This window comes from Apus apus, chromosome 4, assembly GCF_020740795.1.
Source record: "Apus apus isolate bApuApu2 chromosome 4, bApuApu2.pri.cur, whole genome shotgun sequence".
Classification (NCBI taxonomy): Eukaryota; Metazoa; Chordata; class Aves; order Apodiformes; family Apodidae; genus Apus; species Apus apus.
Genome location: NC_067285.1, coordinates 108131969 through 108153421, shown reverse-complemented (window position 1 = coordinate 108153421; position 21453 = coordinate 108131969). Strand labels below are relative to the sequence as shown.

Below are 21453 nucleotides of genomic sequence, written 5' to 3'. Positions count from 1 at the left end.
TCCACAAGGAGAGCTTAATTCTCAGAAAACTGCACACACTCAAGTTTTTGCAATACAAGGTAAAGAAGCTCATAGGCAGTAGCATCTTCTACCATTTTACCTTTACTGCTGGTCTTCCACAAATAGGCTGCACAGAAATCAAGCACAGACAAGAAATGACACTTCCCATGCAAGGAAGGCAGAAATCTCATTGACAACAGAATAGATACATAAATAATAACATACATCATCATAGTGAACAGGAGATCAAAATTACTTTATCAGAATTTTAACATTTACCAAGTTCTAGGACTTCACTTTGGAAATGCCTTATTTTAATAAGTACTATGCATTCACTGAGGCCCCCAGCACCCTTTTCTAAAACAAAGGAATAAAAAATTCTGTCACATGAAATACAATGAATAGTCAAAAGTTTCGTATCTGCCATAGTAGCTGTGCCATATGGACAGTGATGATTTCAAACTGGGTCTACAAAATAAACAGATATAAATTGTCTCTGGGCAACAAGACCAGGCCTTAGGGCTTCACTCCATAAATACTCCCAGCTATGCTGATACAACTGTTCACAGGAATTCCTGGTGGAACACAACACTGAAATGTTGGGGGTTTTCTTCATTCAAAAACAAAACCAGCAACAAGATAAACAAATAAAGCCACCACCTTTTAAGCACAGTTTTCTTCATTAGTAAAGTTTATATGACCAAAAGGAATAAGGCTTCAGTGGAAGATAAGAGAGGAAGGAACATCAAATCGCATTTTTACATATGAAACATCAGAACGATGTTTCATTAGTCCTACCATGTATTTTTGTTCCCCTGCTCTTGATTCAACATGTGACCTTCTCACTGGGAGTGGGAACAGTTAAGTAACTGAAAGATTCAGTACTCCAAACATCACTTATTTTCAAATCCTTTGCTCTTATTTTGACAGCAATGTTATCTTAACAGGCTACAGGTTCCTAGGCAAAACATCTTCACTGATTTTTTTATTTGCAGGCAGCACTTTGTCAGGTTTTGATCAAAATACTTGTGCTTGGGGAAAATTCCAATAAACTAATAACCAGATACAATTTCAAACCGATTGCCACAAATTTCTGACAAGCATTAAAAGTCTGAGCAACTCTCCTCCTTTTCTCATCATTCCTCAATTCAGATACACTATTCTCCTTACCCCCTTCTGAGTTCAAGAAATACTTGCTCTGTCAAATTTTTGCAAATATTCTTAAGATACTTCTAATTCCACAAACATTTTAATGCCAATTTTTAAGGTTCGTTTAGTTTTGTGTTTTCGGTATCCCACACTAGTATAAAATTCACACTTGGCTAATATGTTTAAGGTGGATTCATTAGTCACAAACTGCTTTTTCCAACAATACTATGGGTGACATTAACAACCAAGTTGCAAAATTTGTTTTTCAACCAAGTTAAGGCTCTTTCATTTATTTGTTGTTGTGTTGTGTTTTTTTTTAAATCAGGAAAATCCCTGACTGAGCTATATTACAAACAAAAGATGTTTGTTTGAAATAGAGGGAAGAATTCTGGTCTGCTGTTTTCATCCCTTTGTTCAACCTTTGGTGAGGTAAATCAGATAAGCTCCTATGCTGACATCTGGCAATCAATAACAGTTGTTCAAGTCTGTACAATTTTTTGGCAGTTTATCGTCACTTTACTGGCCGTAATTAAAATAAGAAGCAATCAAATAGTAATCTAAGTATTGTAAATATTGAAACACATTAATTGTTAGCCAGCTTTTTACAGACGAAAACATCCAAATACTTTTAATATAATTTAGGTACTTCCAGAAAGCAGCAACAGTATCACCAAGTGTCACAAGTTGGTTTAATCCCCTTTTCACTCCTAGTTGTGTTGAGTTGACTCTAACTACGCTACTAGTCACCAGTGAAGGATCAATTTTCATTCTTCAGAACTCCTACAATTCGATTTCTCAGAAGACTAAAAAAAGTATGAAAATGCTTGACAGACATTTTTGAATACTTGAGTTTTATTTTCTACGTTCCTTCTTAGCAAAAAACGTACAATCCGCATATAGAAGTGCTCAGAGAGAGTCCTTCAGAGAGAAAAGTTCAAAACAAATGAAAGCACTCTCTTAGGTTCCTCCTCACCCCTTCTCTTTAAAAACAAGTAATTCATAAGGCTTCTTGGTGTCAAATACTTATGTGATCCAAATGCTTAAGTTCTGGTATACTATTTAAACTACTTTTCATTTACTCCAAAAACGAAAATATATTCATTAAAATATATGTTCAAACTTGAATTTAAAGCACTTGGGAATTAGAGAAATTTTAATCACAGAAAGGAAAACTTAATAAATGTTTCTGAGACTCAGCACACTTGATCCTGTGATTTCCCTGTAGCAATGTACACACTGAGAATGAACACAAGGAATGTAAATTTATGAGTAATTCTAGTAATACAATGAGATGCTCATTATTTTAAATTACAAAATGCAAGGACACTTGCAAAACAGTCTGCAAATTCTCTTTTCCAGCTTCTCCAGAATAGGAGTGAAACAATATAAGCTATAATTTAAGATTTGGCTACTACACATATATATTCTTGGTTTGTTTTTAATATAATAAAGAGGTTTAACTGCAACATAAAAAAACAACAAAATAGACAGAGTGAACAACAAAGTAACACCACCTACATATCATTTTGGTTAAAGTTATTTTATATCAATCCTTTCTTCAGAAAACATTCTGAAATAGCCTAACAATTTATTAGGCATCAGAGTACTTCAAAAGTACAAGAACTTCAGCATATCATTTATTTATGTATTTTTTACCTATCTTGTTTTCAAGTTAACGAACATCACAAATTTACTACTACAACACAGAGCCACTGTCTGGAACAAGCCAGAAAGGAATGGAAAATACAGTGTAGTGGACTTAATGGGAATTCCATTTTCAAGTAACAGTCCCACTCAGATCGATCTAGAGAACAGTCTGCAACAATGAGCGAGACCAACAAGGCACAGTAAAAAGTCCAGATCCACTTCTGAACTTACAGAGACTGCTAAGAAAACTCAAATAGATTTCAGAGTAAGATACCAGATACTCCACCAATTAATCTTTAGAATTTCTTGGGTAAGTGGTTCCACCTGTTTGGATATCTAGAAACATGCTTTCTGCTATGGGAATTGCAAAGCAAGATCTTCCCCCACCCCCAAATTCCCTCAGAAGCTTTAATAACTTCTGTGGGCATAAATCAATTTTAATTCAAAAACCCCCAAACAAATCCCAGTCCCTGCCATGCTAACAGCACATTATGGATAGCCTTGCTTTCAATTTCAGAACCACATGAAGTCTTGTCATGTTTCCATGGGCTATTTTGGCAACAGAAAGTTGCCAAGTCATCCAAAAGGAAGTTTTCAAGAATTTGACCCTGAGAAAGAGGTAAACAGAAAGAGACGGGTTTGAGAGTACAATAACATTTTTCATTCCTATGGTAAGACTTTAGAATTTAGCTGCCAATCAGTCATTGACAACAGCCTGGGAAATAGCCTTATTATACCTTTGGATTAATGAATAGTTCAAATTGCAGTCTAAACAACATTTAAGTATTTCCACATCAAAAGTTTCATTTTTTTTTTAAGTCGTGAGTGAATGTATTTCCACCCAGACACTTTAAAAGCAAATCTGCTGGGGGGGGGGGGGGGGGGGGGGAAGTCTTCTGAGTACAAATTTGCAGTAGCTAAAATCTTACATAAAAAAGTCATTATTGGATGCTTTAATTAAAAGTTAATTTGACCAATTTAATCTGTTTCTGCAGGTGGGCCTCTCAAAATCCAACTTAATTACATCTGACTTACAGTCACTTATACCAGAAATAAAAGTAACTGCTTCTCCAGCATAAATTTGGATCATTTGTCCAGACACACCATGAGATAAAAAAATTCCACCAGCCCTAAAATTGTAAACGTAGCTATACTTACAGATGAACAAGATAAATCTAATAATCAAATTTCTGGGCACAGGTTTCAGGTGGAATAGCAAATATAGTAAATTCAGGTTATGGTTGGACTTGATGATCTTCAAGGTCCCTTCCAACCAGGATGATTCTATGATAGTCATTCTCCTCCAGAGTTTCATTTGATTTACTGGGTGTGACTAAGACTACGCTGGAAGGATACCATGATTTTCTCATTAAATCTCTCATCTTTAAGGGGATGGGACGGGAGAAACACAAAAACATCCAACACTTCCAGGAGTGCACACCACGAAATGGTGCAAACACAGATTGGAACCCTGACCACAAACCAGAATTCCCACTCATGACTCCTGGAGACTCAGCCATCTAAATCAGTGCATGTGGACAAACAAGAAGGTATGGAAGGTTTTATTGCATAAGTAGTAATTGCATAATTACATAACAGTAGGTCAAGAGCTTTGGAAATTAAGAATAAAATTATTTTAAAACTCCACTTTCAGAGAAAACAACTTCAGTCATGTGGAAGCATGAACATAATGAACTCCCAAATGCTTCAGCAATATAGTCATGAATAACCTCATGAGGGCTGAATAAGCATTTACAAAAATGCACTTAGAAAGTTCAGAAAATAGCAGGCCACATTAGATTAAAAAACCCACAGGATGAAAACACTCCAGACTTATGTCTCATATCTTTAAAGCCAAATTGCAGAATAAGAAGATCTGGCACATTTCGTAGACTGTTTTTTTTCAAAAGCAACATAAAAACAAAACACAGATCACATCAACTCCTTGACAGGTGCTCACAAACAGCTGCATATTCATGTCCTTGCAAACATTAGAAAGCACTAAAGAACACTTGGACATTAATAGAAAACTTGGATCTTGGCAAACTAACTGATGGCATATATTACTTACAGCCTCATATTGGGAAGTACTTAAACATGCTAGTTATTGCTGACAGTTCATTAAAAAAAACAATTAAAAAAAAGAGAGAGGTACTATAACTTTTCATGGTTGTCCTATTCTATTCTTAGGTTCATAGAAAAAGAAACTGGAAGAGAGCTCAAAAGGTCATTCTGGCCTGCTCCTTTCCCAAGCCCGGATCATCTATACTTCTCTCAGTCCTGACAGAAGTTGTCTAAACAGGAGCTTAAGGTCTCAGATAACAAACTGTGCAGGATTTCCAGGCAGCTGATCCCAGAGATTCTGTATCATTATGCTTAAAAAAAAAAATCTGTTGGTTTGATTTTCATAAGGTTCAACCTGCCTGACTCTCTCTTGCTGTGATCTAAGGTCATTATTTCTTATACTTTCCACCATGACCCTACAAAAATTTCTTGCACACTGTTACATCCACCCTTAGTAACCTTCTCTTCAGATTAGAGTCCTAATTAGTCCTTTTACTCTCCCTTCCAAGTCAGGTTTTGCAAGACTTAAGTCTACATGACAATTTAATACAATTTAATTTAAAATTTAATAACATATACTACAATTCTGTATCTTGCTATTCACAAGAAAATTCAGAGTAAAATGGTGCAACATGAAACAAAAAATAAAATCTTGAAAGAATCCTAATGGCATTATCTTAATTTCACCCTCATGATCACTTGGCCATACCATGACTTACAACATGTTTCTAGCTCACTGAGATTATTCCCTACAGAGTGCAATGAAAGTACAAGGAAGAAACAATTTTCAGCTTTAAGAGGAATGAGCCATTACACTACTGGCTGTATGTTTTAATACCCAACAGATGTTAACAATGTTTTATACTGCTTAGCAGAATTTTACTGAGCTGTAATGCTGACTGAGATGTAAGACAGAGGTGGCAGTTATTGCCTTATCTTTCAAGTCTACGTCATCTTTGTAGTTCATCAACTGTAATTCAAATCCATTAAAGCCACCAAGACTACACAGAAAGCTGGAAACACCAAATAATTGTGACTATCAAGTTAACCTATGAGTTGATCAGCATCAGATACAACAGTACTTTGATATGACAAATTTAATCCAGAACAAAAGAGTTCTACATCCTCTTTAAATCATACATTTTCTTACTGTGATCTTGAAGTACAGAGATCTACACCTCACAAAAGCAGCAACCACTTTAGCCAGGAGGTCCAGACATTTTCTAGGGTATCAAATTTTAACACAAATTTCTGGTACATCTGAGAGTTCATCTGTTTTTTTCACAGTAACCAAAGTAGACACTAAAGATCTCCAGCATCAATTGCTCACTAAAACCCCCACATTTCCTGCCCCCACCCCCTGCAATCATACATTTGTCTAAAGCACATGCCCACAATCAACCATCTTCCTAAAATTTATCTGGAATTAGAAGTAAATATATGGCTGTTTCAATGTTATAAAACAAAGTATGAAACTGATTCTCTAAAACCAGGTAGAGGAGGGAAAAAATTTCATTTCTCCTCTTCCTGTTTCAGAGCTCACTCAAACAATGAAAGCAAAAAAGTTATGTTGCTTAAATGCTTGAATATCATAGCATAATTTTTAACACAAGCAACATGGATGCAATGATCCCTTTTTTGGTTATTTGCTTTTACATGTGAAGTATATTACAGGGTTAACAAAGTGGACTAAACTCAATCTTCTTTTTACCCCCTTCCCTTCCAAAAACGTTTGGCTCAACACTGGATTTTTTTCTTTAACAAATTGTGAGACACCTGCCATAGTATCTCAAACTAAACAGAACTGTGTCCAAAATATTTAATTACATTATTGATCTTGTAACACATACATCTCCAAACAATCCATAGCATGAAGCCTTTCTTTGTAAGTTTCTGTTTAGAAGCAAAAATAAGGAAATGTAGATGATTAATAGGTTATTTCAAATCTTCTTGCAACAGTAAATCCCCAGTCAGAAAGAAGAGTAAAAAGGCATCATACCTAGTTTGACCAACAGCAGTCACAAAAATAAGGTGGCACTTTCACATGCCCTCTTTGCTCTCTAATCTGAGTAACTATCATCTCCTCCCCAGATAAGGAACTTGAAAATAGCAAAGAACCATCTCACTGTTTGAATACATAACTGTATTTCCAGGCTTGGACAATTAATTTTCTGCTCTGCTTAGAGAGATATTAAGTCTTAGCAAGCAATCCATCCACACACCACATGGAAAGGGGAAGGCAGGGACTGTAAAGTTTAGAGCTTTAGCACTAAAAGCAGTTGGTGAGAAGATGGAAGGATCATACAGATCATCAGGTGACTACATAACTTTTTGCTCTGAAGGAGCAGAAAGATCCATTGAAACATTCCTCTCTACATCTCTACAAGGTACAGAAATATTGACAAGGCTGAACATCTTTCTTACCAGCCTGACAAAAAAAAAACCAACCCCATATTTCTGAGACACAGCCTATCGTCATCTTAACTGCACCCTCTCATTTAGTCCATCAGAGCCCATGAAAGACAGCCCTTGACTACAAACAGCTCAAGATATCTGCTGGGCATCTGCTCTGCTTCCAAACAAGCACCACTATATAATTCATCTCCACCACACATCAGGGTTGCAAAGAACTTTCTGCTGATAGTTACTTAACTACTGCTTGTGTGAATCCATCCTCTGTTTCCTGTTTCATACTCTGACAAGACTCTTCAGGGATGCACTTTTTTTTTCAGGTTGGCATAGTGTCCAGTAGAACAGAAAACTGGTCTATAACTAGGTTTAATAAGGCACTATAACCAGGCTAAATATCCAGTCTGTAAATGAATCTCAGCACACATCTCTGAGACAAGAAAACTCTCCAGATCTTTTTTGGATTGTACCAAGATCTCTGAAAATTCAAACAATGGAAGCTTTTGGCTTGTAAATTCAAATTCCAGATTCCTGTTGGGTTTTGCAGTTGGCAATATGACAAATTCTTGTCCCACACAAGAACTGTAGCAGAAATTCCCCCTGATGCTTACTTAGCATAACCTTCCTAATAACTTGAGTCAAGGCTGAAGAGGGAAGCCTCCATCACAAAGTCTGCTCCAGGACATGCAGCTGCCAACTGCCAGGGCATGTTTGTCTTTGACAATGACAAATATTTTTGGTTGAACGTAATGTTATTTATTTTGGTAGCAAGAATAGAGAGGGGCAGGATGTTTGTTTATTCTGCTGACAAGCTACACCTATAAAGCTGAAGGGACACACCAGCATTTGACAAGTAAAAACTGTATTCTTCCTTAGAGAATCAGCACATACATAATAAAATAATTTTTTTGTTACAGTATAGTGATAATGTGTCAATATTTTACTTAAAATTGAAACTGAATTTAATTTTAATTTAATCTTGAGTTAACTATCCTATCCAGGTGTATATGCAGGTGTTAAACAACTGAGAAAAACAGAATGTTGAATTACAAACTACTGCCTTATCCTACTCTATTTGAGATCCATTTTTATTATCAGTCTTGATATCAATTTGAACACCAATTTGAAGAAAACATTGAATCAGGCTACAAACTGTGTAAAACTTTCATGGCAGTGAGACTAAATAATGTAGCCATTAGTATAAAGAGAAATTTATTATTTTGACAAGTAGTTGGCCACAACACTTTTCAAATTAAAATTTTCATGCAATCCCAAGCTGATGAAATACATAACATTTTTGCTATCCAAGTACACAAAATCTAAGCCAGAACTCTACAAATGTATCTTTAAATATCATATTAAAATTATCTGATCTTTATAATACCTGTTGCTTACATCATGCATTTCTCATCCCCAGAGACACATCCCCAGCTAGGTTCCTTACTTTAGGATAATTACTAAAAATGACAAATTAATATCTGTAGTGCGTATTTTTAGCAACTTTGCAGTTAACAGTCTGCTTCAGATGTTTTTATTGCCTATTTGCAATGATAGTGACTGTCATTTTTAAGTAGCACTGGGTAACAGCCTACTAATGTAAAAGACATTCAATACTTACAATAAACAACTGTTGGCTCATAAAAAGCCTTCACTGCAACTTTAAATATACATTGGCTTTGTGGACTTCCAACAGATACACACACTAACTTCTTCCAGAACTACACAAACTTGGTTAGTGCCAACTAAGACTGATTTTATACCAATTACAAATTGAGGAAACAATACTGAAACTACAGCAGGAACACTCCTACAAATTCATGCTCATACATCTAAAAAAGACCCCTGTGAATCCACAGACAAATGTGGTAAATGCTGACATGTTTTAGCTATTAAAGTTTAAAGCCAAATGCTAAAATTAAGGTACCACCTTTCAGGATACAAAGTTATCTCAGTCTGTATGTACAGTTAAGAATTTACACAAAACCCCTCACTTTTTATAACACAAAACTATTAAATGTATCAAGAAGGAGAGGTACTCTAATTTTAAAGAAAAATTGACAAATTGACACTGGATATTAAACAAGTTGCTGTTCCATGTCCAGATCTGGACACCCACAAGCTTTGAATCACCTCAAGACTAGACTGCTGAGCCTTTCAGACCTTGTTCCACCTAAAAACACATCCACAGGAATTGAAAATATTGTCAATTTTGGGAAAGCTGCAACTAGCAGGCAAAGCTATCACCAATGGGCTCTAAATCAGAAAGAAAATAAATGTTACATACATACACATTTAGAACACTGCTTCAAGGCAAAACACCATCAACCAACCATAAGCACTGAAAAAAATAATGAGGAACAGAGGTAAAAATGTGGTCAAAGAATAAAATAGCTGAAAATCAAATACAAGCATCCAAAATCTAGAATGACATTAAGCAGTGCTTAAAATATTTACCATACTTACCTGTGTATCTACTGATTTTGCTGTACAACACAAATTATAAACGTGAAACTATTTATTCTTACAATTTGTGCACTCTACTGCTAACTTCTTGTTCTCCACAGATTTAAACTGCTTCCCCAAAAAACAAACAAACAAAACAACAAACAGCAGGAACAGGCAACCTTTCCTGTACAAGGTTTTAGTGCTTCCACAGCTTAAGTCTTCCCTTAACTGGGCAGCAGAGATGCTCAAGCTACAAGTAATGTGACCCAGATTCAATTAAGAATTATTCAAAATAAGTACCAAAAAGGTTCAGAAGCCTTGATACACAATCAGGATGCAAGTATGTTTATTGTAATATAGTCATGTCACGATCAGAAAAGTTAATTTTTTTAGTTGCTCCAACAGGGATAAATACATCACCTTGTTTTTGACATCTTTACCACTATAAAAATGTAAGACAGAAAATAATATAGTGTATCTTACTTTAATCTGCTTAACTTTTATTGTTGCAATGACTACCACAATCTTTGTTACCTCCTGCAAAGTCAGCTTGAATAAAGTAATCTGCAAAATCAATTTCCTGTCCCACAGTTATTGAGTAGAATGGGAAACAGCAATTATTTTTTGTCCAGAGAATCTTTCCCAGATACTTTGACCCTAAAAGTAAACAGGAACTTTTCTTTCATTTCTGTGCCAGCATTTGGGGAAACACATGAACCCGTGCACAACAACCTAAGTGTAACAGATCTCTTCAACTGTGTCTCACAGTCAGAATTCCACTGGTCACCTCCTCTCTCAACTCACACTGAAAGATATCATGGACTTTGTTTTTTGTATCTATTTCTATCCAAGAGCCTGAGGAATGACAAACTAACTGCATCAGATCAAATTCACATCAGTTACATGGAACAGTCAGAATGACTATGACACACATCACTCCCTCACTGCAGAAATGGACAGTGAGAGAAGAATGGATGTTCAAAAAAGACATTATGCTTAGAAGTACTTAGGAAAATATACATCTTTAATTATCAAGTTTTATTTGTACTTGTATGTCACAAAGCACCATAAGCAAAGTATCAAAAAAAAAAAAAAAGGCATACACATACATTGGACAGCTTAAGAAGAGATATGATAAAATGCCATGCCATACTCCTTCTGGAGGTGTTCCACAAAGCAAAGCAGAGAAATGATGAAAGATCTACAAAAAAGGGCACACAAAAGCTTTCAAATCATCATGGTTTTCTTGCAAAACAGAGAAGATATTCCAATTTGCACAGGCATTACTAGATCACACCATTCTGACTGGTTAGAAACACGTTACCAACCTAAGTGATGATCTCCACAGAAACCCCACCTAATCTTTGCTGTTCTAAAGGAAAACTGTCATGTAGTTAATGCTCTAAGATTTACCATAATAACAAATGACAAAATTTAATAGATAGAGTGTGAACTCAGTTTCTCAGAGCTAAAAGAATACTTCTCCACACACATTCTTACTGAGAAGCATAAACAGAAACTGTTTAGAAACAAAAACTTCTATTTATCCTATTATTTATGTGCTAAGACATATTCCAGACACTGTGTAGAGAGAAAGTACCATTGTATAAACAAATTTTACAAACTAAGCCATAGTGTCTTGTTCTCCAGATTAAGAAAAATATCCCTGTCAAGTGGAAAACTGTTGAAGAAATTTGTTTCTGAGATTCTAAAGTACACTTTAGAATACAATCTTGTTCTTTGAACAACAAAATAAAAGTACATTTTTTAAAGTGTTTGGGCTGCTTCAACTACAACCAAGAATGGAAAACAGCAAATGGCCATTTTCAGTAACAAAGTCCTGACTCTGGCATCTATAATGACACCAGTAGATAAGTGAAGCAGAGTAACACAGGAAAGGACTGTGGAAATTTAAGACACAACTTGTACTTCAAACTCCAATTTCTCAATTTTTACCATAAAATTTAATATTTAACTGCTCCTCTCTGGCAATTGATTAAACTGATCAGTCTTTGGCAAGTCACAAATGATAAGCCTTACTGTGAACTGCGATGAATAATCTGTACAGGCTGACAATCCACTCTAATTCTTGCTAAACTTAGTTTCACACTTTTCCAGCATGAAGCTCTCCCATGCACCCTACACCGCACCTGAAACCAACCTGATGGCTTCATATGATGCACAAATGGAGTGAAAATCATCTCTGAAAGATTTTAGATCACCTCAGACTTCACATTGCACTGGAGAATTTCCATGACCATGCACAAAAATAACATGATAAATACTCCAATCCTGAAAACCCTTATCCACTTCAGCAGACCCAGTGACTTAAGTGAAACTATTCAGCTGTTCGAGATATAACATAAGCATAGTTGTTTGCACTGGGGTTGTCAATCTTGAATTTCTTGTTTTTGCAGTCCACTAATATAACTAATAAGGTCAAAGGTGCTCAGATACAAAAGTAAATAGTCTTGTGGGGAAAAATGAGAGTTGTTCTTTTTCAACATCCTAAGATGCTTTTAAAACTACACTTCTGGCTGAATCCCAACAGAACAGCCAAATGAGTCAATGAAGGCCCAACTTTTGTTCAAAATTTTAAACCAGAGATTGACAACCTGACAATACTCAATATCGAGGTACTAATCAGCCAGCTGATATTCAGCTACCTAAAAAAATTCTAAATCAGCAACAACACTCTGAAAATACTTCATCGGTGCCATCCCTGAGCTTTTTGTCTGGAAACACTTCATTATCAAATCACTAGTATTTTTTTTTAATGCTTAAAAACTTCTGATGCAAATATTAGGTGAGTATCCACCATCCACTGGTCATATGTGCTACTGTAAGACAAAGTACTGCTTCTCTCAAAATTTCATCAGTAGACACTGAAGCCCTTTAAAAAGCAATTACCATGATACCCCTTCCATAGATGGAAAACAGAAAGGTGAACTGACTTGCCCAAATCCAATAGCAAAGCAAGGAAAACACTATCTGTTCCAATTCCACTGCCCTACCCGTTAGGTTGTACAGCATCCTGCACCTGAAATGTATGTTGCTCATAAAGATAGTACATCCTAATAAAGAAGGATGATAAAACAATTTCAGAATACTTTGAACAATGAAATTAATTGTCACGCATCCATAGCTATATCTGATTTATCTGATTTTTGTTGTAATTTATGGAAGCTTTCTGCTTCAATCTAAAATAGCAATCTTTATATAAATAAAATTTTTCATCTGAAATAATAATCCTTTATTAATGCAATAACAATGTCCTGTTTCAGTCAAATGTCAGCTCCACCAATAGGAAAAAAGCACTGACCACTAACAACAGCAATGAAATTCCTTTCCCCCCCCCCCTTCTTCCCTATAAAGGGCAGAATACAATTAGTGAGCTTCAAATACTTTTCAAGAAATGGCAATTTAAATACAAAAATAAATATATTTTGAGTTTATAATTTCTATTGTGAAAACAACTTGTAACAAATGTGAATGACATTCCAGTTGGGTCTATCATTAATCATTTTGCCTGAAGTCCGAAAGTGTACATTCCATTCCCACATTTAAGTCACAGAGTTGCACTGTAGTAGTGAATGCAGCCTCCTAGACAGGAATCTGATAACACACTCTTAGAACACTTGAGAAAGGAAAGTGTGGGATTATGACTTGCAAAAAGCTAGAAGTGTTTCTTAGCAAACCCATAAACACCTTAAAAGCTTTAACACAAAGTGTTTAGACTATGCTGAACTACAAGTTCCCCTGTGGACTTCCCACAAGACAAGTGCTTTTCAATTGCTATGCTGGGCAGGGAGGAGGGGAAATGAAAAGCTTTAAAGTATTTTATTAAATATTATTTTTAATACATTGCCAAAACCTGTGTACATTTTTAACCCTGTTACTAGAAAGCTGAATATACCTTATATTCCCAAGATATCTCTGCTCTGTAATAGAAAATGTGCTTTTCACTACTATATGGAAATGGTCCCTCTGTCCTGGAAATTAAACCTGACCTCTCTCCTTTCTGTTTCCTAAGTATTCCAAATAGATAATCATTACTTAGTATATCTGGTGGTTCTTTCAGAACTGTAGATTTTTATGTGCAAGCATGACAATCCTTCCCATATCCCCCTGAGCTGCTCAGCATAATCTGAAGTTCTTCCCTGAAAAGCTCAGGGTAACCAACACTGAACCCTCTCAACTTGAGGAAAATCAGAAACATGGTCAAAGTCTCTCTGGCTGCAGTTCAAACTCTCCCAATATTGACCAGCTTGAACACGAAGCTCTGACTGTTTTCCACTTCACACGACCACCATTTTTGAAGTTTTTTTTAAAAAAACAAAATCCTAAATACCTACCATCTGCATGCTATGCAAACCAACTAAATCAGTAACACTTAATTGGGCAAAAACCTGAAATGAGTTAATTCAGAATATCAGACTTTACCTGTTTTTATGCTGTTGTTTGGCAATGTAAAAATCTATACTGGGTTCTGGTTTTGTTTCATTAGACTAGGAGGATTATTTTAATATGGAGAGGATTGATTTCATTCCTGTATGCATCAGCTGCTGTTGATATTCTCAACCAGAAAGACTCCTTTCTAGAATTATCATCATTACATACTATGTGAGAATGTTTACCTCCACCCTGCCTCTGTTTTAAAAGCCTCCTCAGTGTTAATTCCCAGAGCCAGGCTACAGGTCTCCTGCTCAAAATTTCTCTTTAGATTTCCTAATCCTTTTCTCCTTGATCTCCATTATACAAAAAAGATATCCACATATGCATTGTTTGTGAGAAGCTAAGTAACTTTACCTCTCACCATAGTTACCACATCTGATTAAACTGCTGGCTCTGGACATTGAATCATTGTCCTTTAAGATTTAAGATTTTATTTATGTATGCCTTGACACATTCAGCCAGCATAAAATCCTAAAAACAGACTGATTTTAATAACATTAGAAGACAATTACATTTCAATTTATGCGACTGTAAAATAACATACCACCTCCTCTTTCTGCACTGTGTGGGTTGTTTTCCTGGGTCTCAGAAGCTTAATGTTTGAATGTGTTACTACCACTGTTATGAAAAAGATTTTCTGTCTAATTCAAATTCTTTGACAGATTCTGAAACAATTCTACGTTCAGGTTTTCATTAGTGTGCTCAACTATTCTATCAGATCTATCGGACTTTTTTGTTTCTCATGGTAACCAATTTTATTTGACTTAACAGAAGCTGTTCAAATATTTAAAGGCACTCCGAGATGGCAGGAGTTTATCTAGAAGCATACATGTTGTGTCACAGATATTCCTTTCCTTGCTCTTACTCGCCTTTCTTTTTCCTTTTCCCTTTCCCACCCCCCACCCCCCCTTCAAAAACAGTAGCAGACAAACGAGATATCTCGACTAGCCCCACCGCACCGGGAACGTGCTCACTTCATCTGTTTATGTGAATATTCAAGTTACAATGGGCACATTTCGAAATTACAAGCCCGGTAGTTAAAACAGATGCTTCTTATGCTCCTTCATATGCACAGTATCCCTCTGCCAGTATCGTCAGGCACGACGCAAGAACTAAAGTATTAACATCTGCAACACCTCTCTGTTTTGTTAACATTCTTTCACACATTTTCTTGCTAACTCCAAAAAAGGCTCAACGATGTAAAAAAAAAAAAAAAACAGAAAACAAAAAAGAGAAAAAAAATAAAAAAGCAAACAACAAACCTACAGTGAAATTGGAAACATCTGCGAGATAGCGACGGAAAAGGGAATGAAACATGAATAAACAAAAACATGGCGAAAGTGGCCTGGGGTTGTTACACTGTCAGATCATTTTTCCAAGCCCAACATCAAGGCTTTTGTTACAACCAAAGCGGTCATTTGCATGGAGAACCAACAGGGTTTCTTCTTCTTCAGCGTTTCCCCGGTCGTAACACACACTCGCTCCCCCCGACACACACAGAGGCAAAAACCTCGTCTCTTGCAAACAAACAACACAGCTAAACGCACACATATTCCCAACCACGGAATCTACGGATCGCAAACAACGCTCCCCGTGCTGAATAGTTTGCTACTAAGACGTAATTTAGGTATAAAAATAACAGACAAACCTTTGGAGCGCTGCCCCAGCCGGAGTTCCTCTCCCTCTGCTCTGCTGTTACTGACAAGATCAGGCTGAGATTAACAAGTCCATGCTACTCTGACAGCCTTTACTCCTCTCTGGCTTTTGCACACACGCCCTGGGCTTTAAATCACATCAAACTTTCAGAAAGTTAAAAATGGAATGAATTAAAGGAATGTAAAGGACAATGGCAGGAAAGCAGAAAACACTGCCTGGACAATTACTGCAGCAGCACGCAGGGCACTGCTCTGTAGTTAAGGCTGTGTCAGCACTTTCTTTCTAAACCCCCCCATTTTTCAGGGGGCTGTAACTAAGAAAGCACAAATAAAATTAAAATGCACATGGCTTTAAAAAATGCTCGCAGGTAACCCCCCTTCTGCATTATGAACCATCCATTCAGACCACTCAGAAAGTTGCAGGAGTCTGTGCACTTTAGCAGCAAGTCCCACATGCCATTTTTATGCAAATACAGATCTTTTTTTTAAAAAAAGAGATTTTACGAGAATTCGATCTACATTGTGAATTTTGGCCCCATCCTTTGTATTTTTTATTATATAAAACTACTAATACTCGGACACCTGAAAACCAGTTTGTGTAAACGTGGAATAATGTCAAAATAACTTTTACACGCCTGCATTGCCTCAGAGGTACCAGATTAGTAACAGATATTAAAATGGTCTGCTCACACAGCTGATTCAGCACAGACAATGGCCTCTACTGAGGTCTCAACTCTAATCCATTATGGCAACTTTCTAACCTCAACTGCTGAGTGCATCTACATTTTCCCTTGATAAGGAAAGTGTCCTTATAATCAGGCTAAAATGAGGAAACAGAGTTTGATCTGCAATTACTACTTTACAACCATGCTCCAAACTGTGGCACATCAAGGCAATCTCCTGCTGTTGTTAATCCCTGGGTTTTGTTGCTGGGGTGTTTTTCTTGTTTGTTGTTGAGTTTTTACACTCATAGTTCCACTCAGGTACAAAACCAAACCCACCAACTTCTCCAGCCTATTTGTATAAGCCAGATACACTAATACACTTTTCAGATATAAGCTTGAAGTTACAATACCAATAAAGAACTATACAGTCATATTACTTTATTTTAAAGTAAAAATATGCACTAAATGCAACAGCCCAAATTCTCTGGGCAAGAAAACTGAAGTGTTAGTTTTGCCCCTTTCAACTGATGCAGAATATCCAAGACAACAGGCAGTTCATTTAATGCTTACAAAACTCAGTATACCAACATTTGTTCATCAAAAGGTGTCCCTCTGCTCTCCAGGAACTTCTGACTCTGCAGTACTGCTGCATACATACTATATAAAATCAAGTAGCATCCATTAAAATGGAGCAATTCCTTAAAAATGAAGTTGCCATGAATAACAGCATATCCAGTAGAAACTCTCCCAAAATACTCCAAGAGTTTATAATTTTCCAAATCCTCGTTATCTTCTAAAAGACATAACACTTACTGAGTATCTATCTCCAGGTATCTGAGCTTAGTTCAGGTCACCTCACATTTCTGTCTTACAAAGACATATTTTGAAGACAAGCTGCTTTGATAAGAACACCTTAATCCATACCATGTTTCGCATAGTAGTACTTAAAAACCACCAAAAATTATCTCAGTGTTCAGAAGAAAAAAACCTAACCTGGATTAAAGGTAAAGTCCTAAATATTTTAAAAATATCATAATTCTCCAGAAGAATATAGTGAAGGTTTCTATTTCTCCATTGCAGGATGGACAGTGCAATCACCACCCATCTGCTCAGGCAAAGAGAGCTCTTCTGGCCATTGGGGCAACCTGCATTCCCACCTGATCCAACACAGGTCTTTGTACCACTGGTTTATGCCAGTCTCATGTGCTAAAACGATGGTGACACCCATTCACTTCTACCACCCCTGCACAGAAGCCATCATGTCCACAAGGAGGAAAGAGAAGGAAGTGTAGTAAAACCTCAATCCACAGAACTTTTCTCCAGCACGTGGAAGCAGAGCACTAAAGGTTTCTGCTTTGCTCCACAGAGTAACACAGAGTATGCACGGTCTTGAAAGATACGTAATTTGCAGACAATGGTAGACAGATGTTTTTCTCTAATCATTAATCCAGATCAAAGCTGAAGACTACTGGAAACACTTTAAAGATACTGTCAAATGAGTAAGGTTCTCCTAAAGGTTTGGACCACATTGATAAGACACTAAATGAGGACAAACATTAATAGATTATGATTCAACTAGACAATGCCAAGAAATACAAAATGGAAGCTGATTTTGATTGTTCCTTTTACACTAGTAAGGGATAAGGAAAATAAACATGATAAGGTACACAAACCTTCTTAGTAGATCCAAATTCGTATTTCCTATCTAAGAATAAAGCAATAGAATTTATAAGAAAGGTAGAAGCAAAGTTCCGTTGGTAATTAAACTAAAGTTAATTAAATTAAGCCTTGGCTTTATAACTTTGTATGGTAGGTTAAGCAGAAGACATTTATTAACCTAATATCAAAGAACAAAGTACAACCTCTGTCTATGTATAACCATACCCAGGAATAACAATAACCATAAACATTTTGTGAAATTCAGCAGGAAACTACAGATTTTAACAAGTTCAAAAGATAATTAGCTGAGTTCTTATCTCCACATTTATCAAGCCAACATTTATGCTATAAATCAGCAGCTGCAACCAAAGCTGAAAACATGCCAGAAATATGCAGAGATTGTATCAATATTTGCACATGGAGACTAGAACATAAATTAGTTGACACTCAACACTTAAAGCTTCCTCTCTGAAGTTGCAATATTTAAAGGTTAAAGATTAGACATGCTCCCTCTTGTGTTAAACCAAGAATACAGGGAATACATGCTGTTTTCTCTGACATGATGGTTGCCTGGCCATCTGTTCCATTAAGCAAACCCTTTAACTTTGGCTACTAACATCTGACAAGCTCTCACCAATAATTCTCCAGTTTAAAGACAGATATAGTCTCAGCACATAATCTGTATCCACAGAATACCTGTGTTACATAAAATTATCAGAAAGAAAGATGAAGGGAGTACATATTAAAAAATATGTTGCAAATAAGTTTTTTTGAAAAATACATATATTTGGTAGATTACATGGAAAGTCACACTTCTTCAGACCCTGTAAGTGTCACAGGCCTAAGGAGTTCAAGCTGTTCAGTAACATCCGTGATACAGAACATTGAACAGCAAGTTTCTTTTAAAATATTAGTTTACAGAATATTTAAGACAGGCAGGAACAACAGGGAAAAAAATGCTATGCCCCATAATTATGTTTGTAAATACAGCAACAATTGAGCTAAATTTTTATTCCTCTACTTGTCGAGCTGAGGTGAACCATTCCCTGCACAGAGCCTCAATGGAGTCAAAATCCTCCTTACACAAATCCCCTTGCAGAATCTGGCCCCGAGATCGTGTCTAGACATGAACGTTAATCCCAGGTGTAACTAACACAAATGCTTTTACTAATACACTTTTTAAACAAAGGCTTTGCACCTGGTGTGGACTTGGCAAATTCTGTTTAGGCATACATTTGCTGATTATGGTCAGTACCAGACTAAATGTCAAGGCAGCTAAGAATTAACACAAGTAAATTGCTTGCAGTAAAAAGCTGAAGTGAGTCTAAGACTCAACTACATGACTTTACGCATTTTGATTTACCATCAGCCCTCTGTGGAGCATAGAAGATGCTCTCAGTGCAACAGGGCCTCTTGGAAATAAAGTTACCAAATATTTTAGGAAACACACTTGTTTAACATGACTTCCAAGCCATGAACTCTAAATGTGTTTTATCTTCCTGGAAACACTTGGGTTTCTCTTTCTACAGTTTTCAATATAATACAACCACAAAGTCTACTAAAGACAGCCAAAACCACCACAATTATTAATGATACAGGTATTGGGGTCTCTTCAAAGCCTCAAACCACAACAGCACACTACCTGAGAAACACACCTGCTGCCAATGGCAAGCACCCGCATGGGGAGACAGGACCTTTGCCACCAACTTCAACCGGAGAAGAGAGTTTGTATCACTGCACATGGAGATCCTGATGGGTCCACTTCCACTTTCTCGCTGTTATGCTGCTTCAAGGTCTAACCAAGTCCCTCCCACCCCGTTCACTAAGGTGCTCAAACCACAAGGAGAAGCTTCCCGTGGGGTGCTACTGAAAGCGGGCACATCTCGGGGCTGCATCTCGCGTGCGCTCCACAGGCTGCCGGCCAAGTCAGTCGCTTTTACACCAACAGACAGACCATGAATACTCCAAGAGCGTTTTTATTCCCTCAGACACACAAGCAGAGACAGTCTGCACGATCAGGTTTCTTTTTTTTTTTTTTTTTTTAACGTGGACACAGTCGCTGCCCGCTCAGCAGAGCCCACCGAAACCAGGGCTTTTCACCTTAGCGGCCCCTCAGCTCCCAGGGACCACTGGAGCATCCTCGGGGATGGGAGCAGAGCTCAGCGAGACAAACCAACCTTCCGAGCGCAGAGTTACACCGGCCAGCCGGGATACAGCCGGGAACCCGCGAGCCCCGCCGACAAAAACCCGACAGAAAACCCCCCAGAAGTCGAAACCCGCCGCTCCACACTCGCAGCGCACCCCGCGGCTCCGGGCAGCGAGGCCGGCCCGGCGGGGGAAGCTGCCTCCCGGCCGGGCACGGCTCCTCCAGGGCCCAACGGGAGCCAACTCCCCCCCCCGTCCTCGTCTCCACCCTCCTCCCCCGCGGGGAAGGCGAGGCCGGCCCGGCTGCTTGAGCTGAGGGAGCCGCTCCCGCACCGCGCCCCGCTTCCCGGGGAAACTCCGCGCCGGACGGCCCGGCCGGGAGCGGGGCCCCGCGGCGGCCTCGCCTGCCTCCCCTCCCCGCGGCCAAGCGGCCACTCGGGGCCGCCCCCCCCGCCCCCGCCCGAGCGGTGCGGGCAGGCAGCTCCGCGGGCGGCTGGGGAAGGAGGGAAGGGAAGCCCCGCCGGGCTCCTCCGGCTGCTGCCGGCCGAGGGAGAGCGGCCCGGGGAGAGGGACCTGAGGGGAAGAGGAACTCACGCTGTCTCCGCTATTTAAACCTCTTCCCGCCGCCTCCGCCTCACTGACTCTCACTCCCTCACTCTCTCCTCCCCGCGGAACTTACTGGGGGCGGCCCCTCCCTCCCCTCCCCGGCCGGTACACACACTCACACACACACACTCACACACACACGCAGCCACCCGCCGGGCCGCCGCCGCCGCCCCGCCCACTTTGCCCAGACGCAGCACCCATTCGCTCAACCCCCTGCCCGTCAGCAGGGCGGCGCAACACGATTGGCTGCAGGCCCTGTCCGTCAAAGAGCGCCCCGCCCCGCCTCCTCCGGGCTCCGCCCCCAATCCTGCCCCGCCCCCCCCCTTCCCGGACACCTCAGGGGGGCGTTCAAGCGGCCGTTTCAAGTCACCATCAACATTTACTTTTAAGCCCCGCCTACTGAGCTCGAGCGGAGGTTCTGATTGGCGGCTGGGAACGCTCTCTCCATCTTGACTGGCTGGCCACACGTCCATCACCGCCCCCCTCAAAACCCCACCTCTCCCGATGCTGTCGTTCCACTCGATTGGTCCGCGCATCCAAGGAGGCCCCGCCCA

At 38.7% G+C, this 21453-nt stretch overlaps 1 protein-coding gene across 4 annotated transcripts in view; it reads right to left on the bottom strand.

Annotated features, from left to right (window-relative positions):
• CTBP1 (C-terminal binding protein 1) overlaps positions 1 to 20976 on the bottom strand; it is a 241593-nt gene extending 220617 nt beyond the window's left edge. For 2 of the 4 annotated variants that reach the window (XM_051616352.1, XM_051616354.1), the window contains exon 1: positions 20888 to 20976. The gene's annotated coding sequence lies outside the window, so the exon portion shown is untranslated. Of the gene's footprint in view, positions 1 to 15817; positions 15927 to 20887 lie in introns of those variants that run through there. The other 2 variants (XM_051616350.1, XM_051616351.1) reach the window with 2 other exon arrangements.
• Positions 20977 to 21453: the final 477 nt, after the last annotated feature.